Source organism: Pogoniulus pusillus, chromosome 18 (genome assembly GCF_015220805.1).
Source record: "Pogoniulus pusillus isolate bPogPus1 chromosome 18, bPogPus1.pri, whole genome shotgun sequence".
Classification (NCBI taxonomy): Eukaryota; Metazoa; Chordata; class Aves; order Piciformes; family Lybiidae; genus Pogoniulus; species Pogoniulus pusillus.
In genome coordinates this window covers 6,163,151-6,186,268 of record NC_087281.1, presented here as the reverse complement: position 1 = coordinate 6,186,268, position 23,118 = coordinate 6,163,151, and the positions used below count along the sequence as shown (strand labels likewise).

General features: G+C 45.2%; 1 long non-coding RNA gene across 6 annotated transcripts in view; it reads right to left on the bottom strand.

Moving 5' to 3' along the window:
* LOC135183364 (uncharacterized) overlaps positions 1–22,761 on the bottom strand; it is a 62,479-nt gene extending 39,718 nt beyond the window's left edge. Inside the window, exons 1-5 of one of the 6 annotated variants that reach the window (XR_010305530.1) lie at positions 21,961–22,761; positions 18,146–18,308; positions 14,162–14,270; positions 4,642–4,709; positions 3,833–4,405 (exon numbers count right to left, since the gene is read on the bottom strand). This is a non-coding gene — a long non-coding RNA (uncharacterized LOC135183364). Of the gene's footprint in view, positions 1–3,832; positions 4,406–4,641; positions 4,710–5,438; positions 5,549–14,161; positions 14,271–14,440; positions 15,810–18,145; positions 18,309–21,960 lie in introns of those variants that run through there. The other 5 variants (XR_010305533.1, XR_010305531.1, XR_010305532.1 and 2 more) reach the window with 5 other exon arrangements.
* Positions 22,762–23,118: the final 357 nt, after the last annotated feature.

Genomic DNA, 23,118 nt, shown 5'->3' with positions numbered 1-23,118 from the left:
TTCCAAATACTTTAATTTCTGTTTTGTCTCACTCTCAAGTTTTATCTGTTTTAAAAACTCTGGAATCCAGTTCCTGTTAAAATAAATCTTCGGCTTGAGTTTAAAAGCTCTTTTGCAGTCTTGCTCAACTTAAGGAACAATTGGCAGATCTGCCTCAACACTCTCATCAGCTTGGAGTGTCATCATACCACCTTAGGTTGTGAAGAATATCCCCATTTCAGCAGGGATTAACAAGAAATAAACATTTTGAAATGTCATGCTTTGTCAAAACGCTTTGCAATATTGTGACAGACATCCATGTCCTGCTGTGATGGGTTGGGAGCTACCGCCCTACACACAATGAATTCACCCAGACTAGACTCAGCCAGCTGCAAGTTAAAGGAATGGAGATATACTTACAGCTTAGCACAAATTACAAGCATATATATATGCAATGATTACAGTTATATACAAGTTAAAAGTAATACAGAAACACAAAATCCCTCCCAAAACAATCAAACTGCCAGGAGGCTCCTGACCCAAAACTCCTCCCCACCTCTTTCCCTCCCTTCAGAAATAACCAGATCGAACCCTGTATATCTCGTGTGATAAATCTGGAGAGATCTGAAGTGAAATGTCAAAAAGACAACAAGGAGGTTGTAGGAAAAAGGGTTAGGTCAGAATAAAAAATTGAGGCAGACAGCCACACAGACGGCCAGAGAGAGGGAACAGAAGCAAGAGCTGAGCAGTGTGAAAGCAGTGAGTGCCTTATCTCTATTTTGACTAGCTGTGTTTCTCTGCAGGAGAATGAGGGATATAGGCTACTGTTGGGTTTTTCTTTCTTCTCACAGCTAAGGCTTTCTCTCAGTAAAATACTCCAGTTAGCCTCAAATCATCACACCTGCCTTCAAAGTTCCACATGTTCTTTTTACACGGGGAAAAGACATTTTCTACCTTTGATAGATTAGAACACAGAAACTGCCTCAAAACTTTGAGGATAACCAACACACAATACTGTACAAAGCACACAAAGATTGCGCCTGTGTTTACTTGCATCATTCTTGCTGCTTTTTGCAGTCATATGAGATTTTTATCTTGATGGTATTACAATGGGGAATCAGAATAAGCTGCATAGGAAAAAGAGGTCATTGGAAGAATGAGCAGATGACTCATATGGCTTGTTCAGACAGAGAAAACGGAAGGGACTGGGTTTTGCAATGCTGTTTTAGCACAGAGACGCAAAAGAATGATTACTGTTACCTAAGATGCTGCACAATGATTTGCAAGCATGGAGCCACTCCTACTGGGCTCATCATCATGATTTTCAAACATCAGACAGATGTTTATTTTTTAATTAGCAGCAGTATATTTGGCTCAAAAAAATGACTGGGAGCCTTCCATTTGTTAACTGAAAAGAATATCCCTTTTTAATCCATATGCATTAGAGCAGAGCGTAAACAAAAAGCCCAGAACAATTGAGGTTGGAAGACACCCCAGGACCATGTTACCTCAGCTGCACAAAGCACAGATAATTTTCAGATTGTTCAAGCTTCATCCAGTTAAGCTTGGGAAACCCCAAAGGACACATTTTGTATCAGCCAGGAGTTCCATGTTCCCAAACTAGTACCCTGCCAGGATTGCTCATTTCCTTGCCCACCGGAGCAGGCTGTTCTCACATTCTAAGGAGACTGTTCTCAAAGATCAAACAGATGTGAACTTCCTTCACACAGCTCTGTGTCAGCCTCCTGTCATAACCTGAAAAATATTGAGTCTGCTCTCCTAAAATCCAGAATTATCACTGCCTGCCTTTCTTTCCTTGGGAGCTTAATTTCATCATCTCACGGTCATAGTAGTGTCAAACTGGGATGTAAAGCCAAGTTGCCAGAAATAGCAAAGCAAAAATCAGCTGATGCAATAACAAATACTTTCCAGACAATCCTTTATAGCCCAGATATGAACTTCAGACAAACGTGCTAGTGTGATGTGAGGCCAAAAGGAGATGTCAGCAAGAATGACTAGTGTGTATCTTCCTATTACTCATCATTCCAGTTTCTCCTTGCAGGTTTTCCCCAGCAACAAAATAGTTAACTTTGCTAAACTGTGTGCCAATGCATGACTTAAGCAACAACGTGCCATTAAGATGAATGACTGACGTTCACATCTCCAAGGATCTTGCTCTGCCTGCCTGCTGGATACCTTGCTTATGGCTACTTTACATCCTTGCCCTCAGCTGGATGCAAGTGGGATGTTTGCAAAATATTCAAGTCAGGGGGTAAGAGGACAAAGTTGCATCCTCTGCAAGAAAGACTCTTCTGGTGCTGCCTGTGAGCCAGCTCAAACTGTCCACCCAGTAGTTGTCCACAGGATTTGTATGTTGCTCTTGGGTTATATACTCCCTTGCTCCTCCCTTCATTTTCTGTGTCTCTATAATTGCTTTAAGAGCCCTTGGTATAGATGGAACAGCAGAAAAGCAACACTTAGAATAGACATGGCACTATCTCACTTGTAAAAATAAACACAGATGTGTGTACATATGTGCATGCATGTATTCCTGTATGTGTACACAGAGCAAGGTTTGGTTTAGCAGTTCTTGGGTTTCTGCCTCCCCATTTCTGCCTTGCTGGCATCAGCAATAGTTTGGAAAGTAGCGAGCATGAATTTATGAATAAGATTTCCTTGCAGTGCTATTTTGTCAGTCATTAGCACTTCATTTTGCATGGCATCCATAGCATCCCCAAAACAGAATCTGATTGACTGAATATGTTTTCTCTTTAGCTAATAATAACTAGTCTATTTTAGAGAGACACATAAACCATTCCTGGTAAAGTGTGGTCCTAACGAGGAGTTTGTTTTTGAGGGAATCATCAAAGCACTTCTAATCTTTTCTTCAGTTTGCCAAGCAAGATGTTGCTGTATCTAAGTGGTCAGGCAAAGAGAACTCCAGAATTTCAAGTTACTTCTAATGTATATACCACATGTAAACCAGAATTCAAGTGTTATGAAAGAGCAAACAAAAGCATGAGGAATTCCCCAAGAGCACGAACATCCTGAATGTATTGACAGCTCAGACTTTCATGGTTCCTCTCAAAATGGATGAAAAGTAGCCTGTCAAGAAGCAGCTTAGTAGACTGCCAGCTCCTTTTCTGTCTCCCCAGGCTGTGGCTGGGATCTTCAAAATTATTCAGCCATCTGACTCTCACCCAAACATCTTTGGGGGTCTGCATCTCTACTTTTTCTGTCAAGGTCATGCAGATAGAGTTCCCCTTACTCAAGGCCTCCCTTTTCTTTATCCTTTTCCCTCCCCTCCCCTCCTCCTTTATTTCCTATTAGAATTAATTTCTCTTATATTTACTACAGTGGCATTTAGGTTAGTCAGTACAGAGCAGTACCAAATATACAGATACAGGCTCTCCTCCTTCCTTCATCTGGCACCTGTGACTAAGTGCTACTCTTGCATCCTTCTGAATTCTCATGATAGTCATGGATGAATTGAAGGCTCTGACTTTAATGAGGTGTCAGCTGCCCCCACAATTCACCTCTGTCAGTGTAATAATCTGGATCTGCTCTGCTCACAGAGTACTTGATCTACATCAGTGGTTCTCATCTGCTGTATTGCTTACAATGTAAGCTTTCAAATCTAATAATGTAATGCAATCCTTTCACCAATTGCTATTACTTTCAAAACCAATTTGTTCTGCACTCAAAGGCCTCTAAGCTCCTATAATATCAGGGTTGGTGCCTGTGCACTAAACTCTGCTTGCTAACAGAGACCTTGGAAAACCATCTGGTTACATATCAGGCTAGTGCAGAAACAGTGAAAAGAGAAAAAGAGACAAATTTAAATCACACTTACTTAGTGGTTCTTCCAGAACTGTAAACTTCCCTCTGTTGTAGATGAATGAGTAGCAGTTCCTTACTTCTGCAGTGGAATGGCTGTTCAAAAGCTTGCTCGTACCACATCTCAATCTATAGGTCATGGTTAAGATCTAGTCTAGTGTCTAGTCTAGTTGTCTGAACCCACAAGGCTCATGGTGAAAGAGAAGTGTGGACATAGACGTAGACAAGCTGAAAAGCTGCAGTTCTCAGGGGCTGAGAGCCTTAGCCTGAGCTGAAATGGGACTTATGAGGCCATGGGTGTGACTGGAAGCCCCAGCTGAGGCTGATTGAGGCCATTAAGGCTTATTAGTGCACTTGGGGGCCCGACGTATACAGACTCGATAAAGAAGATAGGCTTGGCTCAAAATCATGGTTTGGGATATTTGAATCTATTCAACAGTTACAAAGAACCTGTGACAGTATCCAAGAAACAACCACTGAATACTTTATTCTGGCTAGGCTGAAAAAGTGTGAAGAGGATGGCTTGCAGCAGGAGTGGGAGTTGCATTCTCTTGCTTATGCTGTTGCTGTTTCCCCCTGTAAAAACATACTGGCAAAAATAGAATCATAGAATCAGTCAGGGTTGGAAGGGATCACAAGGATCATCTCGTTCCAAACCCCTAGCATCTTGTTAGACTTAAGGCTTCTCCATACCAACCTGAGTCTTAATTGATAAAACCCCACCAGAATACAGCTTCAGAAGGCAAATATGCTGCAAACACATGCATACAACATATACATGCACTCACTTTCAATTGAACTTGGACCTACAAGCACAGATCTTACCTTAGGTAATGCAGACAAATATCTCCTTTTTGGGACTGCCTTTCTACTGCAATTAATTTTGGCATCTGCTGAAAGGATAAGAATTAGTACTATGAGAGAGATTATGCCAGCCAGTTAATGATGTGACTATGTTAAATCTTTTGCTAGACCACTGAGCGTTCCCCGTGTGAGCTCCAGAAGCATTGGCAAATTTAGGCTCAACTGAACTGCTGATTCTGGTACTAAAACTGCTGAGCTTCCTTGTCAGCCAAACTTGGTGCTTAGCAGAGTGTTCACCATCTGCCCTCCATGCAGTACTCATAAATGTTGCAATCAATATATAATTTGGGATGTGTGGGCAATGCTGGAAGGTAAAAAATACTCATTCTTTGCCAGATAGATGTTAATTGGTTGTTTCATTTTGCACGTGTGGGGACAGTAAAATGTATTTGTTTCCTGGCCAACGAGGGAACATTTTTCTAACGCTCCGTAGTCACATCGTATCTACAAAAGGAGAAGGTTCTGATGTTTCCTGCTGGGTTTATGGTTTACATTACAATTCACACACAAATGCTTTTTGGCATCTAAATCCTGAGCTAGAAGTATTTTTAAAATTATGTCCCGAAATAGGAACTTCAGAACACTGTGTCAGCATCTGGCAGATATCTCCAGAGTGTCGTGAACTGTTAGTACTTGAGGAACTCGGCAGGCACTCCAGGAGTCCTCTGTACCTTACAAGTGTGTGGGAGTCCGCTAACGGCTTCATTGTTGAGCATCTGTCTAGCTAGTCTCTGACGGGCATATGCCCACCTACCAACCTCAGAGACACCTGGTGGTCCATGCAGATGTCACAGGATGTGTCTGAGCTCCTGAGCGCAGGCTGCTCAAACAGGAGTGATAGCAACTCGCTATTTAATACCAGCAAGCATTGCCTCAGGGCAGACCTTGAACCACTAATCAGCCTCACTGCTTGAAGAATTTGCCGTGTGTATTTCTAACCCTGTGGTTTTACAAAGTGCTGATACGCATTCTAAGGCTGAAAGCACTTCATAAAGTGTTTGGGATCTCATGTACAATAGTATTTCCTGCTGGAGAGCCCAGGGAGCACTGCTGGCATCCTAGGTGAAAGACAGTGGTGAAGCCAGTGAGCCTTAGAGTATGCACACATGGCTGGCAATGCTCAGTGTTCCTGCTCCAGGATGGAAAAGGTACCTACTCCTGGTAAAAAATGTGGTGCCAAACTGGGTCCTGCAGGATGCTAAGTATTTTTTGCAGGACTTTGTCCCCAACCTAGTTACTATTGCAGCATCCTCAAGAGCAATAGCAGCTGTACCTCCACACCAAAATTTGCCTGGAAAGCAGATTTCATATCTATTTGCTTAGCTTGGTCTTTGCAAAGACCTACTGGTTTGAGTCATATATGTGATGTCAGTCAGGACATGTCTGGTTGGCAAACACCTTCTTTCTGGACAAACTTGCTCCTTAAAGAAGACATACATGCAGCATATACTTCTTTATGGTTAATGACAAAGCAAGACTTTTGCCATTTTTGAGGGTCTTCATGGAATAAGGTTGCATAACCCTACACAAAAGTGTTAGTATTTTTTCATGGTTTTCTTATAACTCTGGCACAGAAACCACATAGCTGGAGAGCAAAAAAACAATGGCTTTGGCACTGTCTGAGTCATGGAGCTAAGGCCTGGGAATGCAGGAGCCCTACTGGTGTGAGCAACACCACCAGAGCTGCTGTAAAGTCAAAGGGGATTGCTGTGTTCAACCAGAGCATGCATGTGTAAGAAAGCTTCTCCCAGATGTGTCAGTGGCAATTCACTTGCCTCCTGTTTTTCATCAGAGCAGAGAAATCCCCTAAATTGGAAAGACTGTGGAGAGAGGTGCAAAGGTGAAAATAAAAACCATGGAGTCAGTCCCAAAATGCATCTCCCACACAGAGCAGGAGAGAAGAAAAGTGGAGTGGCAGAAGAGCAGGGCCTTAGGTGAGAGGCAAGTGTGTCTTCAAGGTCCGTCCTACGTGTGCTTAGAAAGCAGCTTTCCCAGATGTGAGTGCCTAGTCAGACCTGCCCTCTCCAACAGGAGCTGGCCCATGCCCTGGGGCTGTTCAATTTTAGCGATAGTTGAAATGAACCAGAATTCTACTGCTGTCTGTCTCTGGGACTGAGGTGCTGGGACCAGCAGGAGGACTTGTCTCCCTGGGCTCTTGGCTCCAGTACTGATTGCTTCTTGCCACGCAGTTTGGGCAGCCAGTCACTAGTGGTGTCCCCCAGGGATCAGTGCTGGGCCCAGTCCTGTTCAATATCTTTACTGATGATCTGGACCAGAGGATTGAGTCCAGCAGCAGTAAGTTTGCAGATGACACCAAGCTAGGAGCAGGTGTGGATCTGCTGGAGGGTAGGAGAGCCCTGCAGAGGGACCTTGCCAGGCTGGATGGGTAGGCAGAGGCCAGTGCAACCAGCAACAGAACAAGGGGACACAGACTCAAGCTGTGCTGGGGGAGGCTTAGGCTGGATGTTAGGAGGAAGTTCTTCCCAGAGAGAGTGATTGGCATTGGAATGGGCTGCCCAGGGAGGTGGTGGAGTCACCATCGCTGGAGGTGTTCAAGAAAAGCCTGGATGAGGCACTTAGTGCCATGGTCTGCTTGAATGGACAGGACTGGGTGCTAGGTTGGACTGGATGATCTTGAAGGTCTCTTCCAACCTGTGTGATTCTATGACTCCATGTTGCAAGACAAAACTTCTCACTCTGGCCTTTGACAGGGGGTGAGGCCTTTATTCTACATCTTTCTCTAGTGGATAGAAATATGCTTGGCCTATATTAATTTTTTGTTCTGTACTAATGGCTGGCATCAATTGATTTAAGTTTTTAGGTGTTTTTTCCCCTCATTTTTCTCTTTTGCTGTGAATGTTAAAATAAACAAACCAATGTCCCAAGTGGTGGTCAGGGATTTTGCCAGACCATGGGAAGTAGTGGGCCCCGAGAGGCTCTGAAAACCACCCAGAGAAATACAGAACAGTACAGAAGATCTGCACTGAGTAGGGATCATAATCTGTTCCAGAAGCTAGAAAATATTTTCCAGGAGACTTGGCAGTTGTGGCTTGAGATGGAGAAAGAGAGAGAAATGGATAGAGAGAAACTGCCCTTTTTCCAGGAAAAATGGCACAGTCTGAGAAAAGAAGAGCCCCTGCTACTGCACAGTAGTTAACTACAAGGGCAGATTTGCTACAGAGATGCAGAGGCACTTCTTGGCCCACCGGGAGTGTCCAGACAGGTAAAAGCTGCAGGAGGTGTTTGTTTACCAGAAAGATGACAAATCAGGCTAGGAGCCAAGAATTAAAAGACTTCAACCTGTGGCAGCCTCTTGGACCCACAAAAGGAGAGGTCAGTAATGCATCTGGTCTCAGCCTCCTCAAGGCAGTTAAGTTTTGGTCCTTGGGATAAGCCATCAGGTTTTAGACAGTCATAAGGAGCCCAACTGCTTATCTGACAGAAGCTGGTTGTTTAGAAAGGCACAGAGCTCTGCGGTGGCTTTAGCTTGGTGTGAAGAACTGGTCACTTTCATTGGCAACTTTTGCACTGGTAAATATTTATGATTGTTTTCTCATTTGAATTTGCCAGGCTTCTGCTCTCCTCCACTGGCTTTTGTTGCACAGGTTTCTGCTAGATTAAGAGCTCTTCAGTTTGTGACATTTTCTGACAGGAGGAAACATCCTCTGTAACCAAGCAACTTCTCATTTTACACAAGTCTTCCTTAAACTCCACAAACTCAGTTCTCCAGGTCTTTGCTATGGTCCTTTACTCTAGATCTTGCCTACTTTTTGTGCCTGTTTTCTGCAGTCAATCCAATATTTTAACAAGTGGGGGCGTTGGAGCAATCCCCCCAGTACCATCCACAGGGATAAAAGCACATCCCTGCTCAAGCTGGAGTGAGGCAGTACATTTTTTTGCTTCTCATTCAAAGGTGATTGCTTTCAGTTACTGCCAGAACCTGACCTGGGTTCCAGTCCATAATGAGGTCCCACGCCTTTACACGCCTTGATGGTATCTCTTGCTCCCACACTCAAAGTCATACTGAATTCCTGACTTGGCTTCAAAAGATCAAATCATTCAGGATCTTTGTGAAATTTCCTTCCTTTTTTTACAGCAGAGGTCAGTCATACACCTCTCACCTGCACAGCTTCCTGCCAGTGGGGAAAGATCAGTTTTATTTTGGTCTTACTCTGACCCATGGACGGTGACTGAGACATAGTAGTCAAACTGCAATCTATCTGCTTTTCGGTTCAGTCAGGTAGTATCTAAACAACACTGACTAACCTGCTGCATACAGATGGCTATCTGAAGGGAACCAGCTAATGAGCTCTTTGAAGTGGCTTCAATCCTTGTGCTAATCCCTTGGGAAGAAACCGCACAGACATTGTGTATCATTAGTTTCTTGCAAGAATGCCGCGTTGTAAACCAGTCGCTTCTAGTGACTGTGCTTCCATCGAATGTCACTAACAACTCCTTTTTCTGCTGCCTGAGATCCCTCGTCAGGCAAACTAAGCTGCAGCACTGTCAAGTGTGCTGGTGACCTACTGTGACGTTGGCTGAACATTCTGCATTGTTCCAGAGTCTTTCTGGTGTTTTATGGTTCACTAAAAATGAGTATTGCTAGGCCAGCATCTTCTCCATCATCTTTGTAGGTCTTTTGACTGCAAGTTTTCCAGGGCTGATGATTTTCAAAGAATTCATTCTGAGTCAGTGTGGTTTAACACAGTTCTCTTTTATGAGTGCAAAGAAGGCATTTATGCTTATTGGTTTCTAGTTTCCAAATGTAGATAATAATGGAGTAAGTCTATCTTCTCTACATGATCATCGACCATTTAATCATCTTTATCAGTTAAGGGACCATTTCCCTCTTCTGGTATTCTTTGCATCAAAGTAGTCATAGTGTTGCTTATGACACAAATACAACAGCTGCATTCTTACCTGTCTTTGTCTGCTGTTTACATCTTCTGCATTACTAAAGAGACAAAATCTTCTCTGTCTTATTGATGCATAGTTAATGCCACTTGAATGTTGCTCCTGATGACTAGAGAAAATTTTGAGACAGTGAAATATTTACGAGGTCTCAAGTTTTGCCACCTGGGTTACTCTCCAGAAGAATCTATCTCATTCAGTAAGGAATGCAGGCACTTTTTGGTGGGTATGTATATGATATGCTCTGAATTTCACTACATTGTGAAAACTAGAATGAGGGTGACTGCTGCAACTGTGTGGATTTGCTTTTAGATCAGCTTTTGGTCCTAGTTTGCTTCATTGTAATTTAAGCTTTCTTCCTTTCTTCACTTTTATCAAATTACTAAACCAGTTTTATATGACTGTCAAATCCATTTGTCCTTGAGTTAAGAGTAATGCCTTCTGCCTACTTTCTTTCTTCCAACTCCTCTCAGTTCCAGAAAACTGGTTTTATGCAAACATGTCTACGACTCGTTAAGTGGGGGTCTTCTCTTTGCCCCTACCGACTGTCAAGCTGCTACAGGCAGGCTACTATCAAGTTTCAGTTCAGTGCCTAACTCTCTCTATTGAGCGTAAGGAAAACCAAAAGATGTTCCTCTCTGGGTACAATACCCTTTTGTCAGAAATTCTTCCCAGACAAGAGGCAGAGCGAGACAGAAAAAGAAGGCTATCTGAGAAGTAGACAGATCAGTGTACTTACACCACAGACGCTCTTCCCAACCCTAATGTATTTCTGCTGCAATAAGCTGCATGCTTAATTTTGAAGTCTGGAGTGCCCCTGCCTCTTTTCTGCTTAATGAGACATAACTAACCAATACTTTCATGTACCCCAAACACTGTTTATTTGACACTCCACATTAGTAAAAGCTGAAAGCTGTATTGCTTAGACTACTTTCAGTCTTGACAATATTTCTTCTGGTGTACAAGGCTCTGATACTGGTGGAATTAGCTACCATGTAGGATGCAGTCTTGTGATTATGAGCCCCTCAATTTCCCTGTGTGTAAGGTTTTCAGTGTTGTTTTTCCTGTAACAAAATATTCTTATCAGAATGGAGAATGCTAAAAAAAAAGTTGTTCACTTGTGTCTGAGTTTTAAGTCGCCACTCTGGAAGGCAGGAGAGATAGAAAATGCTGTTTGATGGCAAGAAAAAGCAAATGCAGTTCATCCATATTTTCTGTGTGGCTAGACAGAATAGACAGAGCTGTTCAGTCATGTCTCTGTCTGCTCTTGTCCCTTCAATATCAACATTTTCTCTCGGGTGGCAATGATAGCTAGGGAGCTAAGTTCAAAACTAGGAACAAAACTGGATAAATAAACCTAAGGGTTCCCAACCTGTAGAGAATTGGTATCCAGGTATTCAGCCAACCCAAACAAAAAATGTTTATGTAAGAAAAGGAGTTATATTTCCTGTTCTGCACCAGGCCCCTCAGTAATTAATACTGCAATACAAAGCTCTTCATTTGCCAACGCCACGCATGCGTTGTGTGCGGCTCTTGAAAAACTCCCGAGCAGTCCCAAGATCACTGACAAGTGTAAGCCTGAGCTGTCTGACACGGGTTGAGCTGGAGCCAAAAGAAGTAAGAGTGGGTAGGCAGCAGCAAAGGGAAGGCAGACTGCACAAAATGTACAAGGTAGCTATTTGCAAAGAGCCTGCAGCAAATTCTTCTTTCCCCTCTACTCTGCCTGGATGAGACCATACCTAGATTAGTGTGTCCAGTTTGGGGCTCCCAATTCAAGAGAGACAGGGATCTACTGGAGAGAAGTCAGTGGAGAGTTACAAAGATGATTGCAATGTGCCCTTGTGGCCAAGAGGGTCAATGGCATCTTGTTGTGCATCAGGAAAAGTGTGGCCAGCAGGGCTAGGGAGATTCTTCTTCCCTTCTACTCTACCCTAGTGAGACCACACCTGGAATACTGTGTCCAGTTTTGGGCTCCCCAGTTCAAGAGAGACAGGGACCTGCTGGAAAGAGTCCAGCAGAGAGCAACAAGGATGGCTGGGGGACTTGAGCATCTCCCCTATGGAGAGAGACTGAGAGCCCTGCTGCTGTTTAATCTGGATAAGCCTGAGAGATCTGATCAATGTGTACAAATATCTGAGGGGTGGGTGTCAAGTGGATGGGGCCAATCTCTTTTCAGTGGTCAGCAGCAATAAGACAAGGAGCAATGGATGCAAACTTGAACAGAGAAGGTTTCACCTCTACAGGAGGAGAAACTTCTTTACAGCAAGGGTGACAGGGCCCTGGAGCAGGCTGCCCAGAGAGGTTGTGGAGTCTCCTTCTCTAGAGACTTTCAAAACCCACCTGGATGCTTTCCTGTGCAAACTACCCTAGGGGATCCTGCCTCAGCAGGGAGGCTGGACTCAATGATCTCTGGAGGTCCCTGCCAACCTCTAAGTTTCTGTGATTCTGTGAATAACCTGACATCTCAGTGCAAGGTCATCTCTAAAGGAGTGGACTTTATCCCACACACTGGTTTATTAACAATTCTCACTGAAATGGCCGGGGAACACTAATCAAACACTCACACCCAGAAAACTGGCTGGCTGACAGGACTCCAAAGGGGAAATCAAAGCCAACAGTCTCAAAGCTGATTTCATATGTGCATTTGCATTCTTCCACCTAGCCTCCTTCTTAAATCCTGAAGGCAGCAGGTCAGATGGTCAGGGGACACCAGAGAGCACCAGGATGATTATTTTATTGATAAAAACCTGAACAGTATTTTGGAGCACAGATTTTTGTTTCAGGCTGGCCAAAACTGAAGACATTGAGGAGGCTTGTCAGAGGCAAGGAAACTCTCACAATCTCTTATGCCAAGTATTTTGCACTTCCAAAGTAATCACAAAGCTGTATCCATAAACATACATAGATTGCATGCAGGGTCTTGGAGAAGGAATAAGGAAGGAAGGGAACAATTACTTACTTTGTGACCCACAGTGCTTGCTGTCTGGCAGATATGGTCTAAAACAGGCAGGAATTGAGAAATGTATCTATTGTGCCTTTTTTGTTTGCTTTAGGAAGCTTTTGCCAAAGAAGATGCCATTTTACAGGAAATTACTTTTTAACATGACAGAGTTTTTGCTGAGTTGCTCTGGATGAGCAACTGGACTGAATGTCTAGCTCCCTGAAACCAACTGAGATCAGGCCTCTTGATACCAGGGAGCTGCTTTCCACTGACACAGGCTGCTTTCAAGGAATATTTATGATGGCACAGTAAACATAAGCAACCCTCGAAAGAGGTTTAAGAGGAAGTTCTTCACAGAGAGAGTGATTTGCCATTGGAATGGGCTGCCCAAGGAGGTGGTGGAGTCACCATCCCTGGAGGCATTCAAGAAAAGACTGGATGAGGCACTCAGGAACAAGCCAGCCACCCAAACAGAACTGACATAAGAATACATAAATAACACCTCAGGTAAAAGCTAATTGCTTAAAGATGCCAATATTTTTACTAATTTATTACCAGAGCTGTCAAGAAGTACTTTGGAGAAATATGGTCAAGTTCTTCCAGCCTCCTGCAAAGGCACCAAATTTACATCAGAAATGCTCCTCTGCTGTTCTAGCAGTGACGGTGGATTTAATCTTTAAGCATGATGCTCTCTCTGGGGAGGCCAAAGCCATAGGCCCAGCTGAAAATATTGTCTCCTGTCAGCGGTATTTCTTAGGTGAATTTTACTGGGTAGATGCCCAGGCTAATGATCTGAAAAGCAGCAGCAACAACAAAGAGCAAGCCTCCGATTCCTGGCACAAAGAAGAGTGGCGGTTGTGTAAACGAGGATCATTAAGTCCCACTGGCAGTGCAGCACCGGCTACACTTGCCCTGATACAAAGCGCAGTGATGGCTACGATTCTTAGAAGCAGATCTCTGCCGCAGTCTAGAAGCCATGTCCGAGAAACCCTGCTGGGCTATTATTTCCAGATTCTAAGATAATAGCTTTAAGGTGGTGGCAAATGCCTGCTGGATTGGAGCACCAATCATCAGCGAGTGGCAGGAAGAGCATAGGCTGGGCATGTGGAGCATGCCGTGAGTAGCCACAGGCTCCAGAGGCGAGGCAAAAATGTTCACAAAGCAATGGTAGAAAAGCAGTTTTGATTCCAGCAACATGAATTTTCTAGGGACATAAACGAGTTAGTCCTCTAGGATAAGTGCACCACGACAAAATATGGTGATAAAAACTTACTGACTGAATCGCTTGATGTAGAGCATGGAGAAAGGTGGAGGCAAGAGAGGTAATGTCAATAAAGCACTGTCCTGCCCTCTGGGCTTCCGTCATTCACCAAGGCACACCAGTGCCTCACTTCCAACGTTTAGCATTCCTGTTTGCTATCTGACCTAGCAAACAGCGTTAGGAGGTCTCCAAGTAGCATGCACAGCACTTGAATTAAGTATGTACGGTACTTGAACACAGTTCTCCTAGGCCACAGTTCTCCATCAATTAAAGACATGCATACATATGCATCTCCCTATATACTTATTGATTCAGCCCAAGTTTGGTTTCATTGAGAAGAGGAAACTACATTCCAACCTCAGTCTTACCAGTGTGAGGTCTGAGGCTCCTGCACCACTGAAGCAGGTGAGCTGATGCTGCCAAAACCAGAAGCTGCCTCCAGTCTCTTCCTTTCCAGAGTGATGGCTGTGGCTGCACCTGTATCAAGCAGCATTTTGTTATGAAGCTTTTGAACAATACATGGCACAGTCCTACAACCCAAGTGTATTTGACTGCACTCCACTCAGGAAGCTGGGGAGCATTCTGTTCCTAGAGAGAATGTCTTGCTCATATAAGAAAAATCTAAGAGGATCAGATTGCTAACAGACCCTCCATCTCCTTTGCATTTACATCTCTGATGACTGCATCAGTGCCAGCTGGAACTTTTGGCTGACCTATCAAGGGGAAGTACTGACATGCAGCACCTGAGTGGAAGGGTTTCATGACCTTAGAGACAAAGCCATGGCTATAGCATCTCATACCCTGACAGTGTATGCAATCTAACCCAAAGCAACCTCAAAAGATGGACTGTCCAGGTCAAACCTTTCTGTTCAGCAGCCACGTTCATGCATTCACATGTGCAAGCATCCACACACTGCTAATAAACCAGCATTAGTTCTCATATAGAATACTAAATTGAAAAAGGACCCTTTCATTATGCTTAGGCTCAAGAAATTCAAAACTCCCTGAAAGACTTAATTGTGACTAATCTACTGTTCAAGATCAGTTTCAGATTCACAGGTTGCATCGGGTTGGAAAGGACCCTCAAAGGCTATCTTGTCCAACCCCCTGCAGTGATCAGGGACAACTGCAACTAGATCAGGCTGCCCAGGGCCATGCCACGTCTGATCTTGAATGTCTCCAGGAACAGGGCCTCAGCCACATCCCTGAGCAACCAGTTCCAGTATTTTACCACTGTCATTGTAAGGAACTTCTTCCTTATGTACAACCTAAATCTACCCTGCTCCAGTTTAAAACCATTGCCTCTCCCCCTATAGCTACAAGCCCTTCTAAACAGCCCTCCCCCAGCCTTCCTGTAGGTCCCCTTCAGATATTGAAATGTAGCTATAAGGTCTTTGCAGAGCCTTCTCTTCTCCAGGCTTTTTCAGCTTGTTTTCATAGAGAGGTGCCCCAGCCCTCTGATCATCATTTTGGCCCTTCTCTGGACCTGCTTTAGCAGGTCTGTGCCTCTCTTCTTTCATGGCCTCCAGAGCTGGACACAATGCTCCAGGTGAGGTCTCACCAGAACAGAGAGGAAGAATCACCTCTCTTGGCCATTCTTCTTTTGATGCAGCCAGGATGTGACTTGCCTTCTGGGCTGCAAGTGTGCATCGTTGGCTCATGCCCAGCTTCTCATCCACCAGCACCCCCAAGTTCTGTTGTCACTGTTTCTGTGGTGCAGTGTTGGTACCATAGTTGCCACTCTGAGTTGCACAGTGCAATAGCTGAAAAGCTCTTTCTTCATTGCAGTAAATTGCAGTTGTTACGTGCTGTGAGCTCACTCCTGAGTGCTGGCCACTGAACAACCCTAACAGAACTTCATGTATTGTAACTGAAGGCAAACTGTTCAACTGTTCAAGCTCTTGAGTTATTCTTTCATGCCTCAGGAAAAAGCGCTGCTTTATATCTCATTGTCTTCAGTCAAAAGGGCTGTTCTGCAAACCGTCCTTTGAACGCTTCTGTTTCAACCACTGCTAACTCCCAAACTCTCAAGTATTCCCTCAATGGATATTTGAAATTGTATCTAGGAGGAATGCAGGTATGGAGACTTCATTCCAGATTCAGAATATTGGCTGGTTCTACCCAGCTGACACTGGTGATTTGGTTGTCATCACTCAGTATCTTTGCCTCAGAAGAACCAACACACAAATTGAATTTTGGCAGAGTGCACCAGGGCTCCATTCCAGAAGGCATTTATTAGCTATCCTACTAGTGAAAGAGCAGAAAGAGGCTTTTCACAGAGGTTGCATCTTGTCCTCTTAGGCAGTTCTTAAGCCATTACCTCAGGATCTCACATTTTAAATACTAAAGTACTAAATAGAACCATTCATTAAGAAACTGGCAGTTCACAGTCACCTTCTGGTACCTGTAACAGGATTCTTAGAGTGGACAGGCTCAGTGAGGCTGGTTTGGATGGGGGAACCTTTTCCCAAAGTTGTAGTAGACCTATTGTAGATCTGTCTCAACTGCTAGTATTTTCTTGGGCATGTGGGCTCAGTACTTTCCTTACAGTAGTGAAGAATTCCCTGTGAAAGATTTGGAATGCCTTCTGTGTCTAACATCCTGGGGACTGGACTCCCATAACTCACCTTTACCTTGGATGGCCTTACCACAGCCTGAAGAAATGCCACCACCAGAGCAGAGTTTGCTAGGCATGGGTCATTTTGTTGCAGTGCTTGCAGACCATCTGTCCTGGAGAGACCTGGGGAGGAAGGTGGGGCCTGCAGTGTTCCAGACCTGCTTGTGTCAGAGAGACATGCTTGTGAACCTGAAGCCCGTGAGAGACACCTGGTCCTGTCAGCCTGCAGTGAGTACTGATGTTCTGAGCTGCAGTAGCAGCTCTGGTTTGTCTGTGTAGCAAAATAAACTACCAGGAAAAAACTGCCATTCACTTCAGCATTCTGTGGGTGTTAAGAATTGACCTGCCACATGCATTAAACAGCTTTATCAACATGAAGGTCACACCAGGTCATTTCTCATCAGCTTTGGGAGAAAACGTAGCAAAGTAAGGGATATCACTGGGAGATGATGTCCTGGCTCCTGCAATACCTGGAGTATGCAGCTTGAGGCAAGGAAGGAATCATAGAATCATTTTGATTGGAAAAGACTTTCAAGATCATTGAGTCCAAGCATTATCTAATTCTACCAAGCCCAGCGTTAAATCATGTCCCTTTGCACCACATTTATGTGTCTATTAAACAGCTCCAGTGATGGAGATCCAACCAGCTCCCCAGGCAGCCTATTCCAGTATTTGATAACCTTTTCAGTGAAAAAGTTTCCTCTAATAGCCAACCTAAACCTACTCTGGGGCAACTTTAGGTGGTTTCCTCTTGTCGTATGACTTGTTGCTAGAGACTGACACCCATCTCACTGCAACCTCCTTTCAGGTAAGGTCTTCCCTGAGCCTGCTTTTCCCCAGACTAAACAATGTCAGTTCCCTCAGCTGTTCCTCGTAAGATCTGTGTTTTATCTACATCAGATTTTTCTGATGGTCAGTATATCAGCTTCTGCTTCAATAGAACTCTGTGAGGCCTTACTGACAAGCTGCACTGTAGTACTCAACACCATTGCTGCTTAGCATGGTGGCAGACATGAATGCTGCTCTACCCAGATCTCACCCCACTTGCATTTCCATAGCTATGTAACAAAACTACAAGCGAAAGAAACCACCTTTCAGAACAAATGCCTTTTGTTAACACAGGCAACCATCCTCTCCTTGTAATGTCTGAGCAAGAGACAATCACTGCCACAACTGCTTGGGTATTGCCTCTGGAATTTGGAAGGATGAAATCATCACACATCCCACCACTCCATTACGCATTTCTGACTAGACTCATATGATGTGGTTGCCTCCAATTAGAAGGGACTGGGACCAGTGATTCAGAAGGTCACTTCTAATCCTGCAGCCCTCAAATAGCATGGAAAGAGTTAGTCTGAGGTTGCCAGTAGAAAGCAATAATAATTGTTTAAGATGTTTCAGGGCCTGGTAGTGTGTGCTGAGGGCAAGAGAGGGGGGATTCTGGTCCCAGCTGTTGCTTAACTCAGTTAATGAGCTCTGGCAAGTCTTTAATCCCACTGTCCTTTATGTTCTGAGTAAGTTTGTCCCTGGGGAGCAATGGCTCTTCCCTGTCACTGTAAGGTCCTGTGATCTATGTGTATCCTTGACTCACTCTGGCTACTGGCAGTCAGTCTGGGTCAGCAGCAATATGCTGAGTGACAGAATGATTCAGTATCATTAGAAGTGGCCAGCACACAGTGCTGTGCTATATACAGTTCTCTATCGGCTGCATTCAGATCGAGATGGATGTTCTCACCTTTTCTGCACTCCTGCTCTGTCCTGGGAACACCTCCTTGCAGGATGCATGAGTGCTGTTGCATCTTCTTGTCCAAACCTCTGCATGGCAGTCAATTAATTCAGGATTATGCTTTTATGATGCAGCTAATTGGTTGGGAAGGCTGCTTCAAGAGCCTTTGCTCCTTTAAAAAAAAACACCACAAATCAAGCAGTCTGACTACCACAAAACAAAGCCCTTTGCTTCTCTCCCATGTGCATATCAAACATTAAATAACATCCTCTTGTCCAAACTGGGACAGATCCCTGCACACCTCGGGGACAAAAAGCCTCGAGGGAACCTTCTTACACAGAACGTTCTTTTCAATGCAGAAATAGGCTTATGTGGGTGTGTTTCATATTCAAATGTAATTACGGCCGGAGCAGCAGAGGCATTTTACGGGCTTGTCTTCCCTCTGTTCCCAACAAAGACTGTCTTTAATGTCTCAATGATGCTCAATGTTTACATCTCTTTTTCATTGTGAAGCAATTGTACGATGTTCGCCAGCAGTATTTACTGTCTCTTATAAGTGGCACCAACAACTGACTTTCATTTCCTTAAACTCATAGTTGTGCTCTCTGAAGGGAGGGGGGAAAAAAAAGTAGAAAACGTGTTTCCTGAGGAGTAATTTCAGGGCATGATGTGGTGCCAGTCTCAATCCCCAATGCTTACCATTGTTGTTCTGTAAGTTATTACTGCTAGTTCCTGCTTTAGCCTGCAGATGAGAGTGCACACACTAATAACTCAGCAGAATAATACATGTGGCAAGATACTCAGTAATATTCGCTTTTACCCATGCATTCTTTCTCCTATGTTTTTGTACAGAGTTCCCCTGCTTCTTACAGTTAAGCCTAGACATATTTTTTCTATTTTGGATTTTCCAATGATTTGTACAAGAGAGTATTAAATTGCCAAAGGGCATATTAAGTATTACGGCTCTGTTAAACTTAAATGAAGCAATGCAAGTCTGGAACACATTTAATAAATCTGCAGCTTGATAAGAAACCTTTCTCTGCCGAATCTGACATTCTTTTGCACTAATCACCTATGTGAAAGAGCTGCCTCTAATTCTTTTACTCTTTTAACTTTCTCACCCCTGGACTAAAACTAGCTGCAGGCCTCTTGGCACCATAGAATTTAAAACTATTTACATAGCTTTCCAAGGAAGGTGTTCAGGGCACTGCAGAGGCTGTAGGGCTCTCCACACAGCCTGTGGTGGATCAACCCTTGCTTAGATTTTTTTCCAGCCTTTAAAAGAAAAGCAAGTTGGAGAATGAGCATACACCATGCCCAGCTCTGAGGAGGACTCACAGTGAGCGTGTGGCAGCTGTATCAAGAGAACACCTATGGCAGGGAAAGCAGAGGGAAGAGGTCAAACCAGGCCACCCAGAATTGCCTAGGAAAACTTGGGAGTTTCCCCCTCCCTCCCTTGAAAAGTCTGCAGGTCATCTCCAAGGTTATTCACCTCCTTCATTTCACCCACAGGGGCAGTGGCTGCTGGATTAGGCTCCATGAGGATAAGCTTGTGAAACGTGAGATCGTTACAGTGGTGATGTAAGGTGGCATATTAGTATTGATGGAGAACAACCTTCCTAAAAGGCTTTGCTTTGTGTTTCAGTTTCTGCTGGTGGTGTATTCGCCCTCACTTGCTGTGCCTTCTCACCTCATAGAGTTGTTCTCACCTATTTGCTGTGTATTACACTTACATGTACCATATTAAACGAATTAAGTTGGGAAGACTGTGAAATTCACTTCAGCAGAGATTTCACCCCTTGTGAGAAGCCTAAATAAACTCTCAGACATGTTGATGAAACAGTAAAAGGAAAAACCTTCAGGCCTCTGTGATGGAAGCTTCTGCTTTCTGATATCTTATGATAAATAGCCTTATTACAGTCAACACCTCTTGCCTGTGGTAAACTCTTGTACAGCCCTAGACTTGCTCTTGATCCTAAACTGGAAGGGAAGGCTGGCAATGACAGAGCATGTACACAGCTACATCGCTGCCATGCTCCTGGAAGAGCTCCTGACAGCAACTGCTTTATTCTTAGAGCTGCACCTGTGGCAAGTTAGCGAGCTGAACAATTCTCTGATGAGATTTACTTCCTCTCTTTAACATCCTCCTTCAGAACACATTTTAAGACATGTGAAGAGTAACAATAAAACACAGAAGCACTGTTTTTGTGGCACTTCAGTCAACTGTGCTCCACAAAACAGAACCATTTAGTAGAAGTCTGTGTGATGGAGCCTGCTCAAATGGCAAATGCTGAAGGGCTAGCAAACTCAAGGGCAATTTCTCAAGTACCTTGACAGCTTTTATCAGGATAGCAAAAATCATGGCTGCTGCCAGGGGCACTGAGCTCTCCCTGGCATGCAGCCACAGCTGCAGGAACTCCCGATTCCTCCTCACCAGACTGTCTCTGCAACAGTCCATTTCTCACTGCTCACCCATTTGACAGTCTGTCCAGCTGTGTGTCACTGTACTCAGGCACTGCCCGGGCACTTAGCTTTGTGACCAGGAGAAGCCAGGGAACAAGATGGGAGGGTAAGCAGGCATAGGAGATGATGGGGTACTTGGCAGGTGGCTGGCAAGATAAGACACAACCTTTAATTCAGGAGAAGGGCAAATAGTAACAGCAAAACAGTAGTTTGAGTCCTTGATCTTACTGGAAGGAAACCAAGTGTCCTTCTCCTTTAAAGTGAATGTACAGTAAAGGGACAGGACAGAAAAAGAAAGCTGGTCTGTGTGAAGAGGGCAAGTACTGTATTGACAGCAGGAGCACAAGGCTCCTCATGCTTTTCTGATGACACGTTACAACTTAGATCAAGCTCTTTAGGAGCGAACTGCCTCATGTGTCATAGCCCTCAAATCCTTGGCCTCTGCACTGAGACTACCAACGAGAATGCCAGCTATGATGGTGGGTTTATTTTCACCAGACTGAATGGACTTCCCTCTCATTCCACAGAGAGCACGAGACAGCTGTAAGTTAGCAACAGCTTTTCCTTGGAGAGGGGCCCAAGGCATAAGATTTAAACCACCTAATCTCTCCCCGTGCCCATGTTCCAGGATCTACCTTCTGTTTGGACCAAAATAGCCAACAAGGAACCCCGGGTGAGTTCCCCTAATGATGTGCCCATGCACCCCTCCATACAGGGTGAGTTCACCTAATGATGTGCCCATGCACTCCTCCACACAGGGTGAGTTCCCCTAATGATGTGCCCATGCACCCCTCCATACAGAGGGAGCTCACCTAATGGTGTGCCCATGCACCCCTCCATACAGGGGGAGTTCCCCTAACGATGTGCCCATGCACCCCTCCACACAGGGTGAGTTCACCTAATGATGTGCCAGTGCCCATACCCCTCCACACAGGGTGAGTTCACCTAATGATGTGCCCATGCACCCCTCCATACAGGGTGAGTTCCCCTAATGATGTGCCAGTGCCCATACCCCTCCACACAGGGTGAGTTCACCTAATGATGTGCCAGTGCCCATACCCCTCCACACAGGGTGAGTTCCCCTAATGATGTGCCCATGCACCCCCCCCCATACGGTGTCGCTGGGGAAAGACGGAAAGCATGGGGAGGAAAGCTCCTGCTTAAAGCAGGGTGCTAGGAAAAGACCTAGGCTGCTTTTCCCGAAGTGCAAGGCTGGGTAAGTCTTTGTGTGGCTCTCGAAAGGAAGCCATGTACATTATAGCTGCAGTAAGATGCTTCCTCTCTCATCTGTGCGCCTCAAACAAGCCTGTCATTGCTGTGATCTTTGCATTCTACACCATCTCCCGCCTGTAACCTCTTGCCTTTTTCGGCGCCTGGATGCGCGGTGCCTTCCAGGACAGCTTGTTCGGCAGTCCCGGCTCCGTCCGGGCTCACCCAGGCAGCTCCCTTCCTCCAGAAAGCCGGTCCTCCTCCCCCTTTTGCTTGCCCCTTGCCCCGACTTGCCGAGAGCCTGCAGGTACCGGGAGCCCGGCAGACGCAGAGGGAAGGGGCGAGAAGCAAGCCGGAGGTCCTGCCATCACCAAGCCACAGCCGAGTAAAAGCGTTGATCCGAAACCATGATGCCAGCTCCGACAGCAGGTCTCCGGGGTCGCTTCGAGATCTGGAGCCAGGGGGCCGCAGCCGGGCCAGGGCGCGTCGGGAAGGGCCGGGCGAAGGCTCCCTCTAGCGCCTGCCTGCCGCCGGGCAGGGGCAGCCCTGCAGGGGCCAGCGCCGCACTTGGGGAGCAGCCCCAGCCGTCTGCCACTCTGTCGGGCTGCGGCTAGAGAGGCGGAGGAGCACCGCGCGTCCCAGTGCGGAGAGAAGGGCTAGGCTCATCCACTGGTTCCTCCAGGCAGGAACTCTGGGGAGAAGACGAAAGAGCCCACGCCTAAGGCAGAAAAGAAGCTTAGGGAGAAAGGAAGATAGCCACCTCTGCATGAAGAATTGCTTTGTTCCCTTTCTCTCTGCTTCTCATTATAGAAGCTGTTTCACCAAAACAGGATGTTAGGCCAGGGGAAGGTAACATAAACAGATGCATTCTTTGAAAGCTTGCAGTGCATTTTTGCAGAGCACAGGCTTTGCATTGAGAGGCAGACATGAGTGAGAAGTAGGAACAAAGGACTGCAGCAGCAGGAGGAAAACCCCTTCCTCTGAGAAAAGTGATTCAGCTCAGAGCCTCTAGGGACTTGAGCTTTTTCTTTTTGAGAAGCAAAGGGCACAAGGTCGAGATTGACAGGGGAATAAGAAAACAAAGATCCTGCTTCTACTCACCTCTCCTCAGATTGGCTTCAGCACCTGAAAGCCAGTGGCTTTCAGGGTCATTAACAACTTCAGCTGGACCCATCATTGTGTCTGAACGCAGGTTGATTCCTTTCCCTGTTGCTCTGTGCTTGTCTTTTTTCAGGTGTGGGCTTTTCACCAAGTGTACCCTTAGCAGCAGGGGCAGTGAAGCCAGGGGGACTGTGACTGGACTTACTGTC